Source organism: Phyllobates terribilis, unplaced genomic scaffold (genome assembly GCF_046119375.1).
Source record: "Phyllobates terribilis strain yellow unplaced genomic scaffold, ASM4611937v1 Scaffold_5__5_contigs__length_657084704, whole genome shotgun sequence".
In the NCBI taxonomy this organism is placed as follows: domain Eukaryota; kingdom Metazoa; phylum Chordata; class Amphibia; order Anura; family Dendrobatidae; genus Phyllobates; species Phyllobates terribilis.
The window spans coordinates 654,218,862-654,243,401 of record NW_027362765.1 but is presented as its reverse complement, the minus strand read 5'-3'; the positions used below and the strand labels follow the sequence as shown (position 1 = coordinate 654,243,401).

General features: G+C 44.1%; 17 non-coding genes across 17 annotated transcripts; all 17 read right to left on the bottom strand.

The window, feature by feature from the left end:
- Nucleotides 1-481: 481 nt before the first annotated feature.
- LOC141275476 (U2 spliceosomal RNA) lies at nucleotides 482-672 on the bottom strand. Its single transcript, XR_012323714.1, has one exon. It is a non-coding gene; the product is annotated as a U2 spliceosomal RNA (small nuclear RNA).
- A 1,115-nt stretch (nucleotides 673-1,787) lies between these two features.
- On the bottom strand, nucleotides 1,788-1,978 carry LOC141275475 (U2 spliceosomal RNA). Its single transcript, XR_012323713.1, has one exon. It is a non-coding gene; the product is annotated as a U2 spliceosomal RNA (small nuclear RNA).
- A 1,115-nt stretch (nucleotides 1,979-3,093) lies between these two features.
- LOC141150059 (U2 spliceosomal RNA) lies at nucleotides 3,094-3,284 on the bottom strand. The gene has a single exon (XR_012246330.1). It is a non-coding gene; the product is annotated as a U2 spliceosomal RNA (small nuclear RNA).
- A 1,115-nt stretch (nucleotides 3,285-4,399) lies between these two features.
- LOC141275473 (U2 spliceosomal RNA) lies at nucleotides 4,400-4,590 on the bottom strand. The gene has a single exon (XR_012323711.1). It is a non-coding gene; the product is annotated as a U2 spliceosomal RNA (small nuclear RNA).
- A 1,115-nt stretch (nucleotides 4,591-5,705) lies between these two features.
- LOC141275471 (U2 spliceosomal RNA) lies at nucleotides 5,706-5,896 on the bottom strand. Its single transcript, XR_012323710.1, has one exon. It is a non-coding gene; the product is annotated as a U2 spliceosomal RNA (small nuclear RNA).
- Nucleotides 5,897-7,011: 1,115 nt separating this feature from the next.
- LOC141275470 (U2 spliceosomal RNA) lies at nucleotides 7,012-7,202 on the bottom strand. The gene has a single exon (XR_012323709.1). It is a non-coding gene; the product is annotated as a U2 spliceosomal RNA (small nuclear RNA).
- Nucleotides 7,203-8,317: 1,115 nt separating this feature from the next.
- Nucleotides 8,318-8,508, bottom strand: LOC141275469 (U2 spliceosomal RNA). Its single transcript, XR_012323708.1, has one exon. It is a non-coding gene; the product is annotated as a U2 spliceosomal RNA (small nuclear RNA).
- Nucleotides 8,509-9,617: 1,109 nt separating this feature from the next.
- On the bottom strand, nucleotides 9,618-9,808 carry LOC141275468 (U2 spliceosomal RNA). The gene has a single exon (XR_012323707.1). It is a non-coding gene; the product is annotated as a U2 spliceosomal RNA (small nuclear RNA).
- A 1,115-nt stretch (nucleotides 9,809-10,923) lies between these two features.
- Nucleotides 10,924-11,114, bottom strand: LOC141149570 (U2 spliceosomal RNA). Its single transcript, XR_012245861.1, has one exon. It is a non-coding gene; the product is annotated as a U2 spliceosomal RNA (small nuclear RNA).
- A 1,112-nt stretch (nucleotides 11,115-12,226) lies between these two features.
- Nucleotides 12,227-12,417, bottom strand: LOC141275467 (U2 spliceosomal RNA). Its single transcript, XR_012323706.1, has one exon. It is a non-coding gene; the product is annotated as a U2 spliceosomal RNA (small nuclear RNA).
- A 1,115-nt stretch (nucleotides 12,418-13,532) lies between these two features.
- Nucleotides 13,533-13,723, bottom strand: LOC141275466 (U2 spliceosomal RNA). Its single transcript, XR_012323705.1, has one exon. It is a non-coding gene; the product is annotated as a U2 spliceosomal RNA (small nuclear RNA).
- Nucleotides 13,724-14,838: 1,115 nt separating this feature from the next.
- LOC141275465 (U2 spliceosomal RNA) lies at nucleotides 14,839-15,029 on the bottom strand. The gene has a single exon (XR_012323704.1). It is a non-coding gene; the product is annotated as a U2 spliceosomal RNA (small nuclear RNA).
- A 1,118-nt stretch (nucleotides 15,030-16,147) lies between these two features.
- LOC141275464 (U2 spliceosomal RNA) lies at nucleotides 16,148-16,338 on the bottom strand. The gene has a single exon (XR_012323703.1). It is a non-coding gene; the product is annotated as a U2 spliceosomal RNA (small nuclear RNA).
- A 1,115-nt stretch (nucleotides 16,339-17,453) lies between these two features.
- Nucleotides 17,454-17,644, bottom strand: LOC141275463 (U2 spliceosomal RNA). The gene has a single exon (XR_012323702.1). It is a non-coding gene; the product is annotated as a U2 spliceosomal RNA (small nuclear RNA).
- Nucleotides 17,645-18,759: 1,115 nt separating this feature from the next.
- Nucleotides 18,760-18,950, bottom strand: LOC141275461 (U2 spliceosomal RNA). Its single transcript, XR_012323700.1, has one exon. It is a non-coding gene; the product is annotated as a U2 spliceosomal RNA (small nuclear RNA).
- Nucleotides 18,951-20,065: 1,115 nt separating this feature from the next.
- Nucleotides 20,066-20,256, bottom strand: LOC141275460 (U2 spliceosomal RNA). Its single transcript, XR_012323699.1, has one exon. It is a non-coding gene; the product is annotated as a U2 spliceosomal RNA (small nuclear RNA).
- Nucleotides 20,257-21,371: 1,115 nt separating this feature from the next.
- LOC141150673 (U2 spliceosomal RNA) lies at nucleotides 21,372-21,567 on the bottom strand. Its single transcript, XR_012246811.1, has one exon. It is a non-coding gene; the product is annotated as a U2 spliceosomal RNA (small nuclear RNA).
- Nucleotides 21,568-24,540: the final 2,973 nt, after the last annotated feature.

The following is a 24,540-nucleotide window of genomic DNA, read 5'->3' as shown; positions in this document are numbered from 1 at the left end:
AAGGCATTGTAGCAAACCAAAAAAGAAATTTTAAGCGCAGCAGAGTAACCAGCGCACATACCTGTTAGCTCAGGTGAGTTTAAAAGGCTGCTGTTGATAACAAGGGCATTTGCTAAATAGATGGTGTGTGTGCAACAATATACTGAAAGGTCAATTATATTGTGCAGCTTATCTCACCACCTGTAGTTATTTAGGTGAAAGCTCCAAAATGCTTGCCTAATATGTCTGTTTATCCAAAAGGAAGTAAAAAGGGAGAGCTAGAAAGATAGCATTGCATCACATTACATGGCAATGCAATGCACAGTTGCTGAAGTTGAACCAAAATGAGCTTGTAATCTGGCTTCTGCAACTTTGAACATGAAAAATCCAATGAGGAGAAGAAAAGCAAAGCCAAAGAGTCCATCCCAAAATCCGACAAACAAGCAAAATGAACAAAAAACATTGAATTCAATTCTTTCTGATTTTAGAAACTGCATTAAAGAAGGGGTGCACCGGTCCTGGAGATACTGCAATACCAGGTCAATGCGTGGAGTGGACAGAGCAAGCTCTTTTTCCATCTCCCTGTTCTAAAAATCCATTTAATATATGGTCCCCAGATAGGGGACGTATCAGATATTAAACTGATAAGAACAGATACTACACTTGATCTTAGCCAAAAGGCCGAGAAGCGATAACCAGAATTGGTTTCAAACTACGGAGCCACCCAAGGATCCTGAAAAGTCCATTTGTGGAGATGAGCTCCTGGACTCCCGTTAAGAAGACATGTTGTCAACCTCTAGATCCCTTACATGCCTGCACTTTTCGGCTTGCTGCTGCTGCAATCCACGCGTTTTAGATCTGCATAACTCCACCTCTTTAAACACAGCACCTTCACCCCCTGCTGTTCCCACCCGCCTCAACACCGTTGGAAGGGAGGAGAACCAATTAAGGCGGGGGGTGGGGTGGAACGAGCAGCTGTCTACCCTTAGCAGGAGGGCTCCTGATTACATACCTCTCCTGCTGCTGCTGCTGCTGGCTGTCCAGCAGCAGACTGAAGGTGGCTGCTGCTGTGCACAGGTATATAAAGGCTCAGAGCCTATTATGACACGCGCAGCCAGCGTTCCATTGCCACATTCCATCTACTGCAGGCAGGATACCTGGCTGGCTGAATGTCGCTGAGAAGCTCACAGAGACCGCCATAAGCAACAGTTTAACAGAATGCCACAGACTAATCAACCAAACTTTTTGGGTTGGGTTCTCTTTTATAGTCTGCAGGCATTAAATGAAAGAAGTCAGTGTTCCAGCAGAAGGAGACAACGTTTCAGAAAAGGCATTGTAGCAAACCAAAAAAGAAATTTTAAGCGCAGCAGAGTAACCAGCGCACATACCTGTTAGCTCAGGTGAGTTTAAAAGGCTGCTGTTGATAACAAGGGCATTTGCTAAATAGATGGTGTGTGTGCAACAATATACTGAAAGGTCAATTATATTGTGCAGCTTATCTCACCACCTGTAGTTATTTAGGTGAAAGCTCCAAAATGCTTGCCTAATATGTCTGTTTATCCAAAAGGAAGTAAAAAGGGAGAGCTAGAAAGATAGCATTGCATCACATTACATGGCAATGCAATGCACAGTTGCTGAAGTTGAACCAAAATGAGCTTGTAATCTGGCTTCTGCAACTTTGAACATGAAAAATCCAATGAGGAGAAGAAAAGCAAAGCCAAAGAGTCCATCCCAAAATCCGACAAACAAGCAAAATGAACAAAAAACATTGAATTCAATTCTTTCTGATTTTAGAAACTGCATTAAAGAAGGGGTGCACCGGTCCTGGAGATACTGCAATACCAGGTCAATGCGTGGAGTGGACAGAGCAAGCTCTTTTTCCATCTCCCTGTTCTAAAAATCCATTTAATATATGGTCCCCAGATAGGGGACGTATCAGATATTAAACTGATAAGAACAGATACTACACTTGATCTTAGCCAAAAGGCCGAGAAGCGATAACCAGAATTGGTTTCAAACTACGGAGCCACCCAAGGATCCTGAAAAGTCCATTTGTGGAGATGAGCTCCTGGACTCCCGTTAAGAAGACATGTTGTCAACCTCTAGATCCCTTACATGCCTGCACTTTTCGGCTTGCTGCTGCTGCAATCCACGCGTTTTAGATCTGCATAACTCCACCTCTTTAAACACAGCACCTTCACCCCCTGCTGTTCCCACCCGCCTCAACACCGTTGGAAGGGAGGAGAACCAATTAAGGCGGGGGGTGGGGTGGAACGAGCAGCTGTCTACCCTTAGCAGGAGGGCTCCTGATTACATACCTCTCCTGCTGCTGCTGCTGCTGGCTGTCCAGCAGCAGACTGAAGGTGGCTGCTGCTGTGCACAGGTATATAAAGGCTCAGAGCCTATTATGACAAGCGCAGCCAGCGTTCCATTGCCACATTCCATCTACTGCAGGCAGGATACCTGGCTGGCTGAATGTCGCTGAGAAGCTCACAGAGACCGCCATAAGCAACAGTTTAACAGAATGCCACAGACTAATCAACCAAACTTTTTGGGTTGGGTTCTCTTTTATAGTCTGCAGGCATTAAATGAAAGAAGTCAGTGTTCCAGCAGAAGGAGACAACGTTTCAGAAAAGGCATTGTAGCAAACCAAAAAAGAAATTTTAAGCGCAGCAGAGTAACCAGCGCACATACCTGTTAGCTCAGGTGAGTTTAAAAGGCTGCTGTTGATAACAAGGGCATTTGCTAAATAGATGGTGTGTGTGCAACAATATACTGAAAGGTCAATTATATTGTGCAGCTTATCTCACCACCTGTAGTTATTTAGGTGAAAGCTCCAAAATGCTTGCCTAATATGTCTGTTTATCCAAAAGGAAGTAAAAAGGGAGAGCTAGAAAGATAGCATTGCATCACATTACATGGCAATGCAATGCACAGTTGCTGAAGTTGAACCAAAATGAGCTTGTAATCTGGCTTCTGCAACTTTGAACATGAAAAATCCAATGAGGAGAAGAAAAGCAAAGCCAAAGAGTCCATCCCAAAATCCGACAAACAAGCAAAATGAACAAAAAACATTGAATTCAATTCTTTCTGATTTTAGAAACTGCATTAAAGAAGGGGTGCACCGGTCCTGGAGATACTGCAATACCAGGTCAATGCGTGGAGTGGACAGAGCAATCTCTTTTTCCATCTCCCTGTTCTAAAAATCCATTTAATATATGGTCCCCAGATAGGGGACGTATCAGATATTAAACTGATAAGAACAGATACTACACTTGATCTTAGCCAAAAGGCCGAGAAGCGATAACCAGAATTGGTTTCAAACTACGGAGCCACCCAAGGATCCTGAAAAGTCCATTTGTGGAGATGAGCTCCTGGACTCCCGTTAAGAAGACATGTTGTCAACCTCTAGATCCCTTACATGCCTGCACTTTTCGGCTTGCTGCTGCTGCAATCCACGCGTTTTAGATCTGCATAACTCCACCTCTTTAAACACAGCACCTTCACCCCCTGCTGTTCCCACCCGCCTCAACACCGTTGGAAGGGAGGAGAACCAATTAAGGCGGGGGGTGGGGTGGAACGAGCAGCTGTCTACCCTTAGCAGGAGGGCTCCTGATTACATACCTCTCCTGCTGCTGCTGCTGCTGGCTGTCCAGCAGCAGACTGAAGGTGGCTGCTGCTGTGCACAGGTATATAAAGGCTCAGAGCCTATTATGACACGCGCAGCCAGCGTTCCATTGCCACATTCCATCTACTGCAGGCAGGATACCTGGCTGGCTGAATGTCGCTGAGAAGCTCACAGAGACCGCCATAAGCAACAGTTTAACAGAATGCCACAGACTAATCAACCAAACTTTTTGGGTTGGGTTCTCTTTTATAGTCTGCAGGCATTAAATGAAAGAAGTCAGTGTTCCAGCAGAAGGAGACAACGTTTCAGAAAAGGCATTGTAGCAAACCAAAAAAGAAATTTTAAGCGCAGCAGAGTAACCAGCGCACATACCTGTTAGCTCAGGTGAGTTTAAAAGGCTGCTGTTGATAACAAGGGCATTTGCTAAATAGATGGTGTGTGTGCAACAATATACTGAAAGGTCAATTATATTGTGCAGCTTATCTCACCACCTGTAGTTATTTAGGTGAAAGCTCCAAAATGCTTGCCTAATATGTCTGTTTATCCAAAAGGAAGTAAAAAGGGAGAGCTAGAAAGATAGCATTGCATCACATTACATGGCAATGCAATGCACAGTTGCTGAAGTTGAACCAAAATGAGCTTGTAATCTGGCTTCTGCAACTTTGAACATGAAAAATCCAATGAGGAGAAGAAAAGCAAAGCCAAAGAGTCCATCCCAAAATCCGACAAACAAGCAAAATGAACAAAAAACATTGAATTCAATTCTTTCTGATTTTAGAAACTGCATTAAAGAAGGGGTGCACCGGTCCTGGAGATACTGCAATACCAGGTCAATGCGTGGAGTGGACAGAGCAAGCTCTTTTTCCATCTCCCTGTTCTAAAAATCCATTTAATATATGGTCCCCAGATAGGGGACGTATCAGATATTAAACTGATAAGAACAGATACTACACTTGATCTTAGCCAAAAGGCCGAGAAGCGATAACCAGAATTGGTTTCAAACTACGGAGCCACCCAAGGATCCTGAAAAGTCCATTTGTGGAGATGAGCTCCTGGACTCCTGTTAAGAAGACATGTTGTCAACCTCTAGATCCCTTACATGCCTGCACTTTTCGGCTTGCTGCTGCTGCAATCCACACGTTTTAGATCTGCATAACTCCACCTCTTTAAACACAGCACCTTCACCCCCTGCTGTTCCCACCCGCCTCAACACCGTTGGAAGGGAGGAGAACCAATTAAGGCGGGGGGTGGGGTGGAACGAGCAGCTGTCTACCCTTAGCAGGAGGGCTCCTGATTACATACCTCTCCTGCTGCTGCTGCTGCTGGCTGTCCAGCAGCAGACTGAAGGTGGCTGCTGCTGTGCACAGGTATATAAAGGCTCAGAGCCTATTATGACACGCGCAGCCAGCGTTCCATTGCCACATTCCATCTACTGCAGGCAGGATACCTGGCTGGCTGAATGTCGCTGAGAAGCTCACAGAGACCGCCATAAGCAACAGTTTAACAGAATGCCACAGACTAATCAACCAAACTTTTTGGGTTGGGTTCTCTTTTATAGTCTGCAGGCATTAAATGAAAGAAGTCAGTGTTCCAGCAGAAGGAGACAACGTTTCAGAAAAGGCATTGTAGCAAACCAAAAAAGAAATTTTAAGCGCAGCAGAGTAACCAGCGCACATACCTGTTAGCTCAGGTGAGTTTAAAAGGCTGCTGTTGATAACAAGGGCATTTGCTAAATAGATGGTGTGTGTGCAACAATATACTGAAAGGTCAATTATATTGTGCAGCTTATCTCACCACCTGTAGTTATTTAGGTGAAAGCTCCAAAATGCTTGCCTAATATGTCTGTTTATCCAAAAGGAAGTAAAAAGGGAGAGCTAGAAAGATAGCATTGCATCACATTACATGGCAATGCAATGCACAGTTGCTGAAGTTGAACCAAAATGAGCTTGTAATCTGGCTTCTGCAACTTTGAACATGAAAAATCCAATGAGGAGAAGAAAAGCAAAGCCAAAGAGTCCATCCCAAAATCCGACAAACAAGCAAAATGAACAAAAAACATTGAATTCAATTCTTTCTGATTTTAGAAACTGCATTAAAGAAGGGGTGCACCGGTCCTGGAGATACTGCAATACCAGGTCAATGCGTGGAGTGGACAGAGCAAGCTCTTTTTCCATCTCCCTGTTCTAAAAATCCATTTAATATATGGTCCCCAGATAGGGGACGTATCAGATATTAAACTGATAAGAACAGATACTACACTTGATCTTAGCCAAAAGGCCGAGAAGCGATAACCAGAATTGGTTTCAAACTACGGAGCCACCCAAGGATCCTGAAAAGTCCATTTGTGGAGATGAGCTCCTGGACTCCCGTTAAGAAGACATGTTGTCAACCTCTAGATCCCTTACATGCCTGCACTTTTCGGCTTGCTGCTGCTGCAATCCACGCGTTTTAGATCTGCATAACTCCACCTCTTTAAACACAGCACCTTCACCCCCTGCTGTTCCCACCCGCCTCAACACCGTTGGAAGGGAGGAGAACCAATTAAGGCGGGGGGTGGGGTGGAACGAGCAGCTGTCTACCCTTAGCAGGAGGGCTCCTGATTACATACCTCTCCTGCTGCTGCTGCTGCTGGCTGTCCAGCAGCAGACTGAAGGTGGCTGCTGCTGTGCACAGGTATATAAAGGCTCAGAGCCTATTATGACACGCGCAGCCAGCGTTCCATTGCCACATTCCATCTACTGCAGGCAGGATACCTGGCTGGCTGAATGTCGCTGAGAAGCTCACAGAGACCGCCATAAGCAACAGTTTAACAGAATGCCACAGACTAATCAACCAAACTTTTTGGGTTGGGTTCTCTTTTATAGTCTGCAGGCATTAAATGAAAGAAGTCAGTGTTCCAGCAGAAGGAGACAACGTTTCAGAAAAGGCATTGTAGCAAACCAAAAAAGAAATTTTAAGCGCAGCAGAGTAACCAGCGCACATACCTGTTAGCTCAGGTGAGTTTAAAAGGCTGCTGTTGATAACAAGGGCATTTGCTAAATAGATGGTGTGTGTGCAACAATATACTGAAAGGTCAATTATATTGTGCAGCTTATCTCACCACCTGTAGTTATTTAGGTGAAAGCTCCAAAATGCTTGCCTAATATGTCTGTTTATCCAAAAGGAAGTAAAAAGGGAGAGCTAGAAAGATAGCATTGCATCACATTACATGGCAATGCAATGCACAGTTGCTGAAGTTGAACCAAAATGAGCTTGTAATCTGGCTTCTGCAACTTTGAACATGAAAAATCCAATGAGGAGAAGAAAAGCAAAGCCAAAGAGTCCATCCCAAAATCCGACAAACAAGCAAAATGAACAAAAAACATTGAATTCAATTCTTTCTGATTTTAGAAACTGCATTAAAGAAGGGGTGCACCGGTCCTGGAGATACTGCAATACCAGGTCAATGCGTGGAGTGGACAGAGCAAGCTCTTTTTCCATCTCCCTGTTCTAAAAATCCATTTAATATATGGTCCCCAGATAGGGGACGTATCAGATATTAAACTGATAAGAACAGATACTACACTTGATCTTAGCCAAAAGGCCGAGAAGCGATAACCAGAATTGGTTTCAAACTACGGAGCCACCCAAGGATCCTGAAAAGTCCATTTGTGGAGATGAGCTCCTGGACTCCTGTTAAGAAGACATGTTGTCAACCTCTAGATCCCTTACATGCCTGCACTTTTCGGCTTGCTGCTGCTGCAATCCACGCGTTTTAGATCTGCATAACTCCACCTCTTTAAACACAGCACCTTCACCCCCTGCTGTTCCCACCCGCCTCAACACCGTTGGAAGGGAGGAGAACCAATTAAGGCGGGGGGTGGGGTGGAACGAGCAGCTGTCTACCCTTAGCAGGAGGGCTCCTGATTACATACCTCTCCTGCTGCTGCTGCTGCTGGCTGTCCAGCAGCAGACTGAAGGTGGCTGCTGCTGTGCACAGGTATATAAAGGCTCAGAGCCTATTATGACACGCGCAGCCAGCGTTCCATTGCCACATTCCATCTACTGCAGGCAGGATACCTGGCTGGCTGAATGTCGCTGAGAAGCTCACAGAGACCGCCATAAGCAACAGTTTAACAGAATGCCACAGACTAATCAACCAAACTTTTTGGGTTGGGTTCTCTTTTATAGTCTGCAGGCATTAAATGAAAGAAGTCAGTGTTCCAGCAGAAGGAGACAACGTTTCAGAAAAGGCATTGTAGCAAACCAAAAAAGAAATTTTAAGCGCAGCAGAGTAACCAGCGCACATACCTGTTAGCTCAGGTGAGTTTAAAAGGCTGCTGTTGATAACAAGGGCATTTGCTAAATAGATGGTGTGTGTGCAACAATATACTGAAAGGTCAATTATATTGTGCAGCTTATCTCACCACCTGTAGTTATTTAGGTGAAAGCTCCAAAATGCTTGCCTAATATGTCTGTTTATCCAAAAGGAAGTAAAAAGGGAGAGCTAGAAAGATAGCATTGCATCACATTACATGGCAATGCAATGCACAGTTGCTGAAGTTGAACCAAAATGAGCTTGTAATCTGGCTTCTGCAACTTTGAACATGAAAAATCCAATGAGGAGAAGAAAAGCAAAGCCAAAGAGTCCATCCCAAAATCCGACAAACAAGCAAAATGAACAAAAAACATTGAATTCAATTCTTTCTGATTTTAGAAACTGCATTAAAGAAGGGGTGCACCGGTCCTGGAGATACTGCAATACCAGGTCAATGCGTGGAGTGGACAGAGCAAGCTCTTTTTCCATCTCCCTGTTCTAAAAATCCATTTAATATATGGTCCCCAGATAGGGGACGTATCAGATATTAAACTGATAAGAACAGATACTACACTTGATCTTAGCCAAAAGGCCGAGAAGCGATAACCAGAATTGGTTTCAAACTACGGAGCCACCCAAGGATCCTGAAAAGTCCATTTGTGGAGATGAGCTCCTGGACTCCCGTTAAGAAGACATGTTGTCAACCTCTAGATCCCTTACATGCCTGCACTTTTCGGCTTGCTGCTGCTGCAATCCACGCGTTTTAGATCTGCATAACTCCACCTCTTTAAACACAGCACCTTCACCCCCTGCTGTTCCCACCCGCCTCAACACCGTTGGAAGGGAGGAGAACCAATTAAGGCGGGGGGTGGGGTGGAACGAGCAGCTGTCTACCCTTAGCAGGAGGGCCCCTGATTACATACCTCTCCTGCTGCTGCTGGCTGTCCAGCAGCAGACTGAAGGTGGCTGCTGCTGTGCACAGGTATATAAAGGCTCAGAGCCTATTATGACACGCGCAGCCAGCGTTCCATTGCCACATTCCATCTACTGCAGGCAGGATACCTGGCTGGCTGAATGTCGCTGAGAAGCTCACAGAGACCGCCATAAGCAACAGTTTAACAGAATGCCACAGACTAATCAACCAAACTTTTTGGGTTGGGTTCTCTTTTATAGTCTGCAGGCATTAAATGAAAGAAGTCAGTGTTCCAGCAGAAGGAGACAACGTTTCAGAAAAGGCATTGTAGCAAACCAAAAAAGAAATTTTAAGCGCAGCAGAGTAACCAGCGCACATACCTGTTAGCTCAGGTGAGTTTAAAAGGCTGCTGTTGATAACAAGGGCATTTGCTAAATAGATGGTGTGTGTGCAACAATATACTGAAAGGTCAATTATATTGTGCAGCTTATCTCACCACCTGTAGTTATTTAGGTGAAAGCTCCAAAATGCTTGCCTAATATGTCTGTTTATCCAAAAGGAAGTAAAAAGGGAGAGCTAGAAAGATAGCATTGCATCACATTACATGGCAATGCAATGCACAGTTGCTGAAGTTGAACCAAAATGAGCTTGTAATCTGGCTTCTGCAACTTTGAACATGAAAAATCCAATGAGGAGAAGAAAAGCAAAGCCAAAGAGTCCATCCCAAAATCCGACAAACAAGCAAAATGAACAAAAAACATTGAATTCAATTCTTTCTGATTTTAGAAACTGCATTAAAGAAGGGGTGCACCGGTCCTGGAGATACTGCAATACCAGGTCAATGCGTGGAGTGGACAGAGCAAGCTCTTTTTCCATCTCCCTGTTCTAAAAATCCATTTAATATATGGTCCCCAGATAGGGGACGTATCAGATATTAAACTGATAAGAACAGATACTACACTTGATCTTAGCCAAAAGGCCGAGAAGCGATAACCAGAATTGGTTTCAAACTACGGAGCCACCCAAGGATCCTGAAAAGTCCATTTGTGGAGATGAGCTCCTGGACTCCCGTTAAGAAGACATGTTGTCAACCTCTAGATCCCTTACATGCCTGCACTTTTCGGCTTGCTGCTGCTGCAATCCACGCGTTTTAGATCTGCATAACTCCACCTCTTTAAACACAGCACCTTCACCCCCTGCTGTTCCCACCCGCCTCAACACCGTTGGAAGGGAGGAGAACCAATTAAGGCGGGGGGTGGGGTGGAACGAGCAGCTGTCTACCCTTAGCAGGAGGGCCCCTGATTACATACCTCTCCTGCTGCTGCTGCTGCTGGCTGTCCAGCAGCAGACTGAAGGTGGCTGCTGCTGTGCACAGGTATATAAAGGCTCAGAGCCTATTATGACACGCGCAGCCAGCGTTCCATTGCCACATTCCATCTACTGCAGGCAGGATACCTGGCTGGCTGAATGTCACTGAGAAGCTCACAGAGACCGCCATAAGCAACAGTTTAACAGAATGCCACAGACTAATCAACCAAACTTTTTGGGTTGGGTTCTCTTTTATAGTCTGCAGGCATTAAATGAAAGAAGTCAGTGTTCCAGCAGAAGGAGACAACGTTTCAGAAAAGGCATTGTAGCAAACCAAAAAATAAATTTTAAGCGCAGCAGAGTAACCAGCGCACATACCTGTTAGCTCAGGTGAGTTTAAAAGGCTGCTGTTGATAACAAGGGCATTTGCTAAATAGATGGTGTGTGTGCAACAATATACTGAAAGGTCAATTATATTGTGCAGCTTATCTCACCACCTGTAGTTATTTAGGTGAAAGCTCCAAAATGCTTGCCTAATATGTCTGTTTATCCAAAAGGAAGTAACAAGGGAGAGCTAAAAAGATAGCATTGCATCACATTACATGGCAATGCAATGCACAGTGGCTGAAGTTGAACCAAAATGAGCTTGTAATCTGGCTTCTGCAACTTTGAACATGAAAAATCCAATGAGGAGAAGAAAAGCAAAGCCAAAGAGTCCATCCCAAAATCCGACAAACAAGCAAAATGAACAAAAAACATTGAATTCAATTCTTTCTGATTTTAGAAACTGCATTAAAGAAGGGGTGCACCGGTCCTGGAGATACTGCAATACCAGGTCAATGCGTGGAGTGGACAGAGCAAGCTCTTTTTCCATCTCCCTGTTCTAAAAATCCATTTAATATATGGTCCCCAGATAGGGGACGTATCAGATATTAAACTGATAAGAACAGATACTACACTTGATCTTAGCCAAAAGGCCGAGAAACGATAACCAGAATTGGTTTCAAACTACGGAGCCACCCAAGGATCCTGAAAAGTCCATTTGTGGAGATGAGCTCCTGGACTCCCGTTAAGAAGACATGTTGTCAACCTCTAGATCCCTTACATGCCTGCACTTTTCGGCTTGCTGCTGCTGCAATCCACGCGTTTTAGATCTGCATAACTCCACCTCTTTAAACACAGCACCTTCACCCCCTGCTGTTCCCACCCGCCTCAACACCGTTGGAAGGGAGGAGAACCAATTAAGGCGGGGGGTGGGGTGGAACGAGCAGCTGTCTACCCTTAGCAGGAGGGCTCCTGATTACATACCTCTCCTGCTGCTGCTGCTGGCTGTCCAGCAGCAGACTGAAGGTGGCTGCTGCTGTGCACAGGTATATAAAGGCTCAGAGCCTATTATGACACGCGCAGCCAGCGTTCCATTGCCACATTCCATCTACTGCAGGCAGGATACCTGGCTGGCTGAATGTCGCTGAGAAGCTCACAGAGACCGCCATAAGCAACAGTTTAACAGAATGCCACAGACTAATCAACCAAACTTTTTGGGTTGGGTTCTCTTTTATAGTCTGCAGGCATTAAATGAAAGAAGTCAGTGTTCCAGCAGAAGGAGACAACGTTTCAGAAAAGGCATTGTAGCAAACCAAAAAAGAAATTTTAAGCGCAGCAGAGTAACCAGCGCACATACCTGTTAGCTCAGGTGAGTTTAAAAGGCTGCTGTTGATAACAAGGGCATTTGCTAAATAGATGGTGTGTGTGCAACAATATACTGAAAGGTCAATTATATTGTGCAGCTTATCTCACCACCTGTAGTTATTTAGGTGAAAGCTCCAAAATGCTTGCCTAATATGTCTGTTTATCCAAAAGGAAGTAAAAAGGGAGAGCTAGAAAGATAGCATTGCATCACATTACATGGCAATGCAATGCACAGTTGCTGAAGTTGAACCAAAATGAGCTTGTAATCTGGCTTCTGCAACTTTGAACATGAAAAATCCAATGAGGAGAAGAAAAGCAAAGCCAAAGAGTCCATCCCAAAATCCGACAAACAAGCAAAATGAACAAAAAACATTGAATTCAATTCTTTCTGATTTTAGAAACTGCATTAAAGAAGGGGTGCACCGGTCCTGGAGATACTGCAATACCAGGTCAATGCGTGGAGTGGACAGAGCAAGCTCTTTTTCCATCTCCCTGTTCTAAAAATCCATTTAATATATGGTCCCCAGATAGGGGACGTATCAGATATTAAACTGATAAGAACAGATACTACACTTGATCTTAGCCAAAAGGCCGAGAAGCGATAACCAGAATTGGTTTCAAACTACGGAGCCACCCAAGGATCCTGAAAAGTCCATTTGTGAAGATGAGCTCCTGGACTCCCGTTAAGAAGACATGTTGTCAACCTCTAGATCCCTTACATGCCTGCACTTTTCGGCTTGCTGCTGCTGCAATCCACGCGTTTTAGATCTGCATAACTCCACCTCTTTAAACACAGCACCTTCACCCCCTGCTGTTCCCACCCGCCTCAACACCGTTGGAAGGGAGGAGAACCAATTAAGGCGGGGGGTGGGGTGGAACGAGCAGCTGTCTACCCTTAGCAGGAGGGCTCCTGATTACATACCTCTCCTGCTGCTGCTGCTGCTGGCTGTCCAGCAGCAGACTGAAGGTGGCTGCTGCTGTGCACAGGTATATAAAGGCTCAGAGCCTATTATGACACGCGCAGCCAGCGTTCCATTGCCACATTCCATCTACTGCAGGCAGGATACCTGGCTGGCTGAATGTCGCTGAGAAGCTCACAGAGACCGCCATAAGCAACAGTTTAACAGAATGCCACAGACTAATCAACCAAACTTTTTGGGTTGGGTTCTCTTTTATAGTCTGCAGGCATTAAATGAAAGAAGTCAGTGTTCCAGCAGAAGGAGACAACGTTTCAGAAAAGGCATTGTAGCAAACCAAAAAAGAAATTTTAAGCGCAGCAGAGTAACCAGCGCACATACCTGTTAGCTCAGGTGAGTTTAAAAGGCTGCTGTTGATAACAAGGGCATTTGCTAAATAGATGGTGTGTGTGCAACAATATACTGAAAGGTCAATTATATTGTGCAGCTTATCTCACCACCTGTAGTTATTTAGGTGAAAGCTCCAAAATGCTTGCCTAATATGTCTGTTTATCCAAAAGGAAGTAAAAAGGGAGAGCTAGAAAGATAGCATTGCATCACATTACATGGCAATGCAATGCACAGTTGCTGAAGTTGAACCAAAATGAGCTTGTAATCTGGCTTCTGCAACTTTGAACATGAAAAATCCAATGAGGAGAAGAAAAGCAAAGCCAAAGAGTCCATCCCAAAATCCGACAAACAAGCAAAATGAACAAAAAACATTGAATTCAATTCTTTCTGATTTTAGAAACTGCATTAAAGAAGGGGTGCACCGGTCCTGGAGATACTGCAATACCAGGTCAATGCGTGGAGTGGACAGAGCAAGCTCTTTTTCCATCTCCCTGTTCTAAAAATCCATTTAATATATGGTCCCCAGATAGGGGACGTATCAGATATTAAACTGATAAGAACAGATACTACACTTGATCTTAGCCAAAAGGCCGAGAAGCGATAACCAGAATTGGTTTCAAACTACGGAGCCACCCAAGGATCCTGAAAAGTCCATTTGTGGAGATGAGCTCCTGGACTCCCGTTAAGAAGACATGTTGTCAACCTCTAGATCCCTTACATGCCTGCACTTTTTGGCTTGCTGCTGCTGCAATCCACGCGTTTTAGATCTGCATAACTCCACCTCTTTAAACACAGCACCTTCACCCCCTGCTGTTCCCACCCGCCTCAACACCGTTGGAAGGGAGGAGAACCAATTAAGGCGGGGGGTGGGGTGGAACGAGCAGCTGTCTACCCTTAGCAGGAGGGCTCCTGATTACATACCTCTCCTGCTGCTGCTGCTGCTGGCTGTCCAGCAGCAGACTGAAGGTGGCTGCTGCTGTGCACAGGTATATAAAGGCTCAGAGCCTATTATGACACGCGCAGCCAGCGTTCCATTGCCACATTCCATCTACTGCAGGCAGGATACCTGGCTGGCTGAATGTCGCTGAGAAGCTCACAGAGACCGCCATAAGCAACAGTTTAACAGAATGCCACAGACTAATCAACCAAACTTTTTGGGTTGGGTTCTCTTTTATAGTCTGCAGGCATTAAATGAAAGAAGTCAGTGTTCCAGCAGAAGGAGACAACGTTTCAGAAAAGGCATTGTAGCAAACCAAAAAAGAAATTTTAAGCGCAGCAGAGTAACCAGCGCACATACCTGTTAGCTCAGGTGAGTTTAAAAGGCTGCTGTTGATAACAAGGGCATTTGCTAAATAGATGGTGTGTGTGCAACAATATACTGAAAGGTCAATTATATTGTGCAGCTTATCTCACCACCTGTAGTTATTTAGGTGAAAGCTCCAAAATGCTTGCCTAATATGTCTGTTTATCCAAAAGGAAGTAAAAAGGGAGAGCTAGAAAGATAGCATTGCATCACATTACATGGCAATGCAATGCACAGTTGCTGAAGTTGAACCAAAATGAGCTTGTAATCTGGCTTCTGCAACTTTGAACATGAAAAATCCAATGAGGAGAAGAAAAGCAAAGCCAAAGAGTCCATCCCAAAATCCGACAAACAAGCAAAATGAACAAAAAACATTGAATTCAATTCTTTCTGATTTTAGAAACTGCATTAAAGAAGGGGTGCACCGGTCCTGGAGATACTGCAATACCAGGTCAATGCGTGGAGTGGACAGAGCAAGCTCTTTTTCCATCTCCCTGTTCTAAAAATCCATTTAATATATGGTCCCCAGATAGGGGACGTATCAGATATTAAACTGATAAGAACAGATACTACACTTGATCTTAGCCAAAAGGCCGAGAAGCGATAACCAGAATTGGTTTCAAACTACGGAGCCACCCAAGGATCCTGAAAAGTCCATTTGTGGAGATGAGCTCCTGGACTCCCGTTAAGAAGACATGTTGTCAACCTCTAGATCCCTTACATGCCTGCACTTTTCGGCTTGCTGCTGCTGCAATCCACGCGTTTTAGATCTGCATAACTCCACCTCTTTAAACACAGCACCTTCACCCCCTGCTGTTCCCACCCGCCTCAACACCGTTGGAAGGGAGGAGAACCAATTAAGGCGGGGGGTGGGGTGGAACGAGCAGCTGTCTACCCTTAGCAGGAGGGCTCCTGATTACATACCTCTCCTGCTGCTGCTGCTGCTGCTGGCTGTCCAGCAGCAGACTGAAGGTGGCTGCTGCTGTGCACAGGTATATAAAGGCTCAGAGCCTATTATGACACGCGCAGCCAGCGTTCCATTGCCACATTCCATCTACTGCAGGCAGGATACCTGGCTGGCTGAATGTCGCTGAGAAGCTCACAGAGACCGCCATAAGCAACAGTTTAACAGAATGCCACAGACTAATCAACCAAACTTTTTGGGTTGGGTTCTCTTTTATAGTCTGCAGGCATTAAATGAAAGAAGTCAGTGTTCCAGCAGAAGGAGACAACGTTTCAGAAAAGGCATTGTAGCAAACCAAAAAAGAAATTTTAAGCGCAGCAGAGTAACCAGCGCACATACCTGTTAGCTCAGGTGAGTTTAAAAGGCTGCTGTTGATAACAAGGGCATTTGCTAAATAGATGGTGTGTGTGCAACAATATACTGAAAGGTCAATTATATTGTGCAGCTTATCTCACCACCTGTAGTTATTTAGGTGAAAGCTCCAAAATGCTTGCCTAATATGTCTGTTTATCCAAAAGGAAGTAAAAAGGGAGAGCTAGAAAGATAGCATTGCATCACATTACATGGCAATGCAATGCACAGTTGCTGAAGTTGAACCAAAATGAGCTTGTAATCTGGCTTCTGCAACTTTGAACATGAAAAATCCAATGAGGAGAAGAAAAGCAAAGCCAAAGAGTCCATCCCAAAATCCGACAAACAAGCAAAATGAACAAAAAACATTGAATTCAATTCTTTCTGATTTTAGAAACTGCATTAAAGAAGGGGTGCACCGGTCCTGGAGATACTGCAATACCAGGTCAATGCGTGGAGTGGACAGAGCAAGCTCTTTTTCCATCTCCCTGTTCTAAAAATCCATTTAATATATGGTCCCCAGATAGGGGACGTATCAGATATTAAACTGATAAGAACAGATACTACACTTGATCTTAGCCAAAAGGCCGAGAAGCGATAACCAGAATTGGTTTCAAACTACGGAGCCACCCAAGGATCCTGAAAAGTCCATTTGTGGAGATGAGCTCCTGGACTCCCGTTAAGAAGACATGTTGTCAACCTCTAGATCCCTTACATGCCTGCACTTTTCGGCTTGCTGCTGCTGCAATCCACGCGTTTTAGATCTGCATAACTCCACCTCTTTAAACACAGCACCTTCACCCCCTGCTGTTCCCACCCGCCTCAACACCGTTGGAAGGGAGGAGAACCAATTAAGGCGGGGGGTGGGGTGGAACGAGCAGCTGTCTACCCTTAGCAGGAGGGCTCCTGATTACATACCTCTCCTGCTGCTGCTGCTGCTGGCTGTCCAGCAGCAGACTGAAGGTGGCTGCTGCTGTGCACAGGTATATAAAGGCTCAGAGCCTATTATGACACGCGCAGCCAGCGTTCCATTGCCACATTCCATCTACTGCAGGCAGGATACCTGGCTGGCTGAATGTCGCTGAGAAGCTCACAGAGACCGCCATAAGCAACAGTTTAACAGAATGCCACAGACTAATCAACCAAACTTTTTGGGTTGGGTTCTCTTTTATAGTCTGCAGGCATTAAATGAAAGAAGTCAGTGTTCCAGCAGAAGGAGACAACGTTTCAGAAAAGGCATTGTAGCAAACCAAAAAAGAAATTTTAAGCGCAGCAGAGTAACCAGCGCACATACCTGTTAGCTCAGGTGAGTTTAAAAGGCTGCTGTTGATAACAAGGGCATTTGCTAAATAGATGGTGTGTGTGCAACAATATACTGAAAGGTCAGTTATATTGTGCAGCTTATCTCACCACCTGTAGTTATTTAGGTGAAAGCTCCAAAATGCTTGCCTAATATGTCTGTTTATCCAAAAGGAAGTAAAAAGGGAGAGCTAGAAAGATAGCATTGCATCACATTACATGGCAATGCAATGCACAGTTGCTGAAGTTGAACCAAAATGAGCTTGTAATCTGGCTTCTGCAACTTTGAACATGAAAAATCCAATGAGGAGAAGAAAAGCAAAGCCAAAGAGTCCATCCCAAAATCCGACAAACAAGCAAAATGAACAAAAAACATTGAATTCAATTCTTTCTGATTTTAGAAACTGCATTAAAGAAGGGGTGCACCGGTCCTGGAGATACTGCAATACCAGGTCAATGCGTGGAGTGGACAGAGCAAGCTCTTTTTCCATCTCCCTGTTCTAAAAATCCATTTAATATATGGTCCCCAGATAGGGGACGTATCAGATATTAAACTGATAAGAACAGATACTACACTTGATCTTAGCCAAAAGGCCGAGAAGCGATAACCAGAATTGGTTTCAAACTACGGAGCCACCCAAGGATCCTGAAAAGTCCATTTGTGGAGATGAGCTCCTGGACTCCCGTTAAGAAGACATGTTGTCAACCTCTAGATCCCTTACATGCCTGCACTTTTCGGCTTGCTGCTGCTGCAATCCACGCGTTTTAGATCTGCATAACTCCACCTCTTTAAACACAGCACCTTCACCCCCTGCTGTTCCCACCCGCCTCAACACCGTTGGAAGGGAGGAGAACCAATTAAGGCGGGGGGTGGGGTGGAACGAGCAGCTGTCTACCCTTAGCAGGAGGGCTCCTGATTACATACCTCTCCTGCTGCTGCTGCTGCTGGCTGTCCAGCAGCAGACTGAAGGTGGCTGCTGCTGTGCACAGGTATATAAAGGCTCAGAGCCTATTATGACACGCGCAGCCAGCGTTCCATTGCCACATTCCATCTACTGCAGGCAGGATACCTGGCTGGCTGAATGTCGCTGAGAAGCTCACAGAGACCGCCATAAGCAACAGTTTAACAGAATGCCACAGACTAATCAACCAAACTTTTTGGGTTGGGTTCTCTTTTATAGTCTGCAGGCATTAAATGAAAGAAGTCAGTGTTCCAGCAGAAGGAGACAACGTTTCAGAAAAGGCATTGTAGCAAACCAAAAAAGAAATTTTAAGCGCAGCAGAGTAACCAGCGCACATACCTGTTAGCTCAGGTGAGTTTAAAAGGCTGCTGTTGATAACAAGGGCATTTGCTAAATAGATGGTGTGTGTGCAACAATATACTGAAAGGTCAATTATATTGTGCAGCTTATCTCACCACCTGTAGTTATTTAGGTGAAAGCTCCAAAATGCTTGCCTAATATGTCTGTTTATCCAAAAGGAAGTAAAAAGGGAGAGCTAGAAAGATAGCATTGCATCACATTACATGGCAATGCAATGCACAGTTGCTGAAGTTGAACCAAAATGAGCTTGTAATCTGGCTTCTGCAACTTTGAACATGAAAAATCCAATGAGGAGAAGAAAAGCAAAGCCAAAGAGTCCATCCCAAAATCCGACAAACAAGCAAAATGAACAAAAAACATTGAATTCAATTCTTTCTGATTTTAGAAACTGCATTAAAGAAGGGGTGCACCGGTCCTGGAGATACTGCAATACCAGGTCAATGCGTGGAGTGGACAGAGCAAGCTCTTTTTCCATCTCCCTGTTCTAAAAATCCATTTAATATATGGTCCCCAGATAGGGGACGTATCAGATATTAAACTGATAAGAACAGATACTACACTTGATCTTAGCCAAAAGGCCGAGAAGCGATAACCAGAATTGGTTTCAAACTACGGAGCCACCCAAGGATCCTGAAAAGTCCATTTGTGGAGATGAGCTCCTGGACTCCCGTTAAGAAGACATGTTGTCAACCTCTAGATCCCTTACATGCCTGCACTTTTCGGCTTGCTGCTGCTGCAATCCACGCGTTTTAGATCTGCATAACTCCACCTCTTTAAACACAGCACCTTCACCCCCTGCTGTTCCCACCCGCCTCAACACCGTTGGAAGGGAGGAGAACCAATTAAGGCGGGGGGTGGGGTGGAACGAGCAGCTGTCTACCCTTAGCAGGAGGGCTCCTGATTACATACCTCTCCTGCTGCTGCTGCTGCTGGCTGTCCAGCAGCAGACTGAAGGTGGCTGCTGCTGTGCACAGGTATATAAAGGCTCAGAGCCTATTATGACACGCGCAGCCAGCGTTCCATTGCCACATTCCATCTACTGCAGGCAGGATACCTGGCTGGCTGAATGTCGCTGAGAAGCTCACAGAGACCGCCATAAGCAACAGTTTAACAGAATGCCACAGACTAATCAACCAAACTTTTTGGGTTGGGTTCTCTTTTATAGTCTGCAGGCATTAAATGAAAGAAGTCAGTGTTCCAGCAGAAGGAGACAACGTTTCAGAAAAGGCATTGTAGCAAACCAAAAAAGAAATTTTAAGCGCAGCAGAGTAACCAGCGCACATACCTGTTAGCTCAGGTGAGTTTAAAAGGCTGCTGTTGATAACAAGGGCATTTGCTAAATAGATGGTGTGTGTGCAACAATATACTGAAAGGTCAATTATATTGTGCAGCTTATCTCACCACCTGTAGTTATTTAGGTGAAAGCTCCAAAATGCTTGCCTAATATGTCTGTTTATCCAAAAGGAAGTAAAAAGGGAGAGCTAGAAAGATAGCATTGCATCACATTACATGGCAATGCAATGCACAGTTGCTGAAGTTGAACCAAAATGAGCTTGTAATCTGGCTTCTGCAACTTTGAACATGAAAAATCCAATGAGGAGAAGAAAAGCAAAGCCAAAGAGTCCATCCCAAAATCCGACAAACAAGCAAAATGAACAAAAAACATTGAATTCAATTCTTTCTGATTTTAGAAACTGCATTAAAGAAGGGGTGCACCGGTCCTGGAGATACTGCAATACCAGGTCAATGCGTGGAGTGGACAGAGCAAGCTCTTTTTCCATCTCCCTGTTCTAAAAATCCATTTAATATATGGTCCCCAGATAGGGGACGTATCAGATATTAAACTGATAAGAACAGATACTACACTTGATCTTAGCCAAAAGGCCGAGAAGCGATAACCAGAATTGGTTTCAAACTACGGAGCCACCCAAGGATCCTGAAAAGTCCATTTGTGGAGATGAGCTCCTGGACTCCCGTTAAGAAGACATGTTGTCAACCTCTAGATCCCTTACATGCCTGCACTTTTCGGCTTGCTGCTGCTGCAATCCACGCGTTTTAGATCTGCATAACTCCACCTCTTTAAACACAGCACCTTCACCCCCTGCTGTTCCCACCCGCCTCAACACCGTTGGAAGGGAGGAGAACCAATTAAGGCGGGGGGTGGGGTGGAACGAGCAGCTGTCTACCCTTAGCAGGAGGGCTCCTGATTACATACCTCTCCTGCTGCTGCTGCTGCTGGCTGTCCAGCAGCAGACTGAAGGTGGCTGCTGCTGTGCACAGGTATATAAAGGCTCAGAGCCTATTATGACACGCGCAGCCAGCGTTCCATTGCCACATTCCATCTACTGCAGGCAGGATACCTGGCTGGCTGAATGTCGCTGAGAAGCTCACAGAGACCGCCATAAGCAACAGTTTAACAGAATGCCACAGACTAATCAACCAAACTTTTTGGGTTGGGTTCTCTTTTATAGTCTGCAAGCATTAAATGAAAGAAGTCAGTGTTCCAGCAGAAGGAGACAACGTTTCAGAAAAGGCATTGTAGCAAACCAAAAAAGAAATTTTAAGCGCAGCAGAGTAACCAGCGCACATACCTGTTAGCTCAGGTGAGTTTAAAAGGCTGCTGTTGATAACAAGGGCATTTGCTAAATAGATGGTGTGTGTGCAACAATATACTGAAAGGTCAATTATATTGTGCAGCTTATCTCACCACCTGTAGTTATTTAGGTGAAAGCTCCAAAATGCTTGCCTAATATGTCTGTTTATCCAAAAGGAAGTAAAAAGGGAGAGCTAGAAAGATAGCATTGCATCACATTACATGGCAATGCAATGCACAGTTGCTGAAGTTGAACCAAAATGAGCTTGTAATCTGGCTTCTGCAACTTTGAACATGAAAAATCCAATGAGGAGAAGAAAAGCAAAGCCAAAGAGTCCATCCCAAAATCCGACAAACAAGCAAAATGAACAAAAAACATTGAATTCAATTCTTTCTGATTTTAGAAACTGCATTAAAGAAGGGGTGCACCGGTCCTGGAGATACTGCAATACCAGGTCAATGCGTGGAGTGGACAGAGCAAGCTCTTTTTCCATCTCCCTGTTCTAAAAATCCATTTAATATATGGTCCCCAGATAGGGGACGTATCAGATATTAAACTGATAAGAACAGATTTTTTTTTTTTTTTCCTCAGATTAAGACCCACATTAATTTATGCATCATAGCGCATATTCACATAACGGGTTCTCAAATCATCATTCGGAAAAACAAAAACAAAATCCCAAAAAACACAACCCTGCAATTAACTGTTACTTACTGTAAGAAGTCCAATGTGAAAAGTTCCAGAGTGCTTCTGCTGCTGTCTCACCATACTTCTTTTTATCCAATAAATAGGCATAAAACAGTCTAGCAAGAAAAATCCTTCTGCATTCCATGGGGGAAAAAACAATCTTTTTAAAAATCACCAAATTCCGAACGTCCCATAAAACCTCTTTATATATGACAAAAATAATCCAGCTTGCCCGCTTCCTTTGCGAGTACTTAAAATCTTGACCTATTAAAATCCTTTCAAAATCGAAACAATGAAAACCAACTAAAGCAACAAACATACGTGACAACAAGGTAAAAACTTTTTTAGCAAAAAAACAGTCCCAAAAAATATGCTGTATTGTTTCCACCTTATTGCAACCTTCCCTAGGACATAGTTCTTGAACCTTTATCCCCCGGTCATTCAAAAAAGCCCTTGTTGGCAAGCATCCATGCAACGCCATCCAGGTTACATCCTTCTGTCTGTTGCTGATTCCACGCATGAAAAAAAGCTTCCACACCTGTCCAGACTGTGCATTATTACAAAACGGCACATCACATAACATCTCCTTCTTCTTAATACCTGAGACAATCAGTTTTTTGTCCGGTCTAACCATGGAGCTTATCCCATTTTGATCATAGAAGGACCTAAGCACCACATAAAAAAACGGTATCACAAACGAAACTGGTTTTCTTAAATCCTTCTCACACCAGCTCCATTTCTGGAAAAGCCGTCCTGCTAAATATTTGCACATGTCCGCAGTCCTGTTATTGCACTGGGATAATTTATAAATGTTCAAAAAATAATGCATTCTTAAAAATAAGTCAATGTTAGGAAAATCACAACCCCCATTTTCCACAGAACACATAACCATTCCTCTTCTTAGTTTCTCCATTTTGGATCCCCAAAAAAACACAAACAGTTTCCTTGTCACTCTCTTTGTCCAAAGCAGAGCAGGTGGGAAAATCAAAGCAGTGTACAGCAGAAGCGGGAGAATCACAGACTTGATTACCAGCACTTTCCCTCTCAGCGACAGGTTCCTTAGTTTCCAAAAGTTCAACTTCTGATCCATTTTGTCTTCTAGAATCTTCAGGCTGCTTTTCCCTTTCAGTTCCTTCTCAAAGATGACACCAAGAACCTCAATTTCCTCCCTACTCTCCACTCCTGCCACGTTAACCTCAACCTGCCTCCCAAAGTTACAAAGCTGGCACTTTCCCCAATTCACCGCCATACCAGCCACACAACAAAAAATCCTTACGTGCAAATTCACTCTATTGAGATCCGCCTGTGAACCACAAGTAAAAACAATATCATCCATATAACTTAAAGACTTGACTGGACCCCCGGATCCCCCAGGAATAAAAACACCAGCCACACACTTGTCAACTTGCACACTTTTTAAAAGGGCCTCCACCACACAGATAAAAAGAATTGGTGACAGGGGACAACCCTGCCTAACTCCCGATAAAATATTAAAACTGGAACTCACATGCCCATTAACTAAAATCTGGCTACTGACCCCACAATAAAAACTCTTAATGACCATCAATAATTTATCCGGAACACCAAGGTGACTTAAAGCAGAGAACAAAAATCTATGTGATATTTTATCAAAGGCTTTCTCCAGGTCCACCGACTGTAACAAAAGAGCATTCTTATTCAAATTAGCCTGATAAATTAAGTCTCTTAGAAGCAGCAAATTATCTGAAATTTTCCTACCAGGCACTGCACATGCCTGATACTCCCCCACCATATCACCTATCACATCTGCCAGTCTACCAGCCACAATTTTAGAAATAATTTTGTAATCACTGTTTAACAATGTTATGGGCCTCCAATTTTTAATATCCCTCATGTCCCCTTTCTTATGAATCAGCGTAACAATCCCCCTACGCATAGAAACCGATAAAATCCCATGAGTAAAACCATATTGCACCACCCGGGAAAACTCCACACCTATAATATCCCAAAATCTAACATAAAATTCAGCAGGAAGACCATCACAGCCTGGCGTCTTGCCTTTCGCCAAGCCATCCACTGCCCGTCTAATTTCATCTTTCCCAACCTCCTCACTTAAAAACCCAATTTTCTCCTCAGGAATATTATTAGTTAATACTTTGCAATAATCATTAATTTCCGCATCACTGGCTCTACTATCGTTAGAGAAGAGTGTTTCATAAAAGGAAAGAATACTGCCAATCATCTCATCCCCAGATACCTCCCCTGCAGGAGAAAAAACAGACTTAAAAACCCCTTTAGGTTTAAAACATTTTTTAAAAAAGTATCTCGAACATTGCTCATTTTCCTCCATGTGCTTTATTTTTGCCTTAAACATAATAGTCTTCCCTTTTTCAATAAGTATCTTCTTCAGTTCGTCCTTCAAATCTGCAATCTCTTTATCCACCTCCATCCCCACTCTCTTAAACTTATGGAGTACTTCCAATTTTGAAATAACAGCAGCATCATGATCCCTTTTGGCTTTCGCTCTCCTAAAACACACCCCTTTAAAATAACATGCAAATTTCTCCTTAGCCCAGTCCCACCACTCTAGCAAATCTTTAAAAAGGTGCTGTTCAGACACACAAGACAAAAACACTTTATTAAAACCAACCTTAACACTCTCCTCTTCCAGCAGGCTTACGTTCAGCTTCCAGAGTCCCTTTCCAAAAGCCAGGGACTCAGCTATACACAGATATACCACTATCATCTTGTGGTCAGAAAAAGTCATCATCACGTGGTTGCACTTGGCCACCTTAATCCCTTCAGACATAAAAACATAGTCAATTCGGGAAACACTACGTCCACTATCTGATATGTATGTGAACTTTTCACTTGGCCCAACCATCAGACCAGCATCCGTGTAGCGTAAATCCTGCACAAT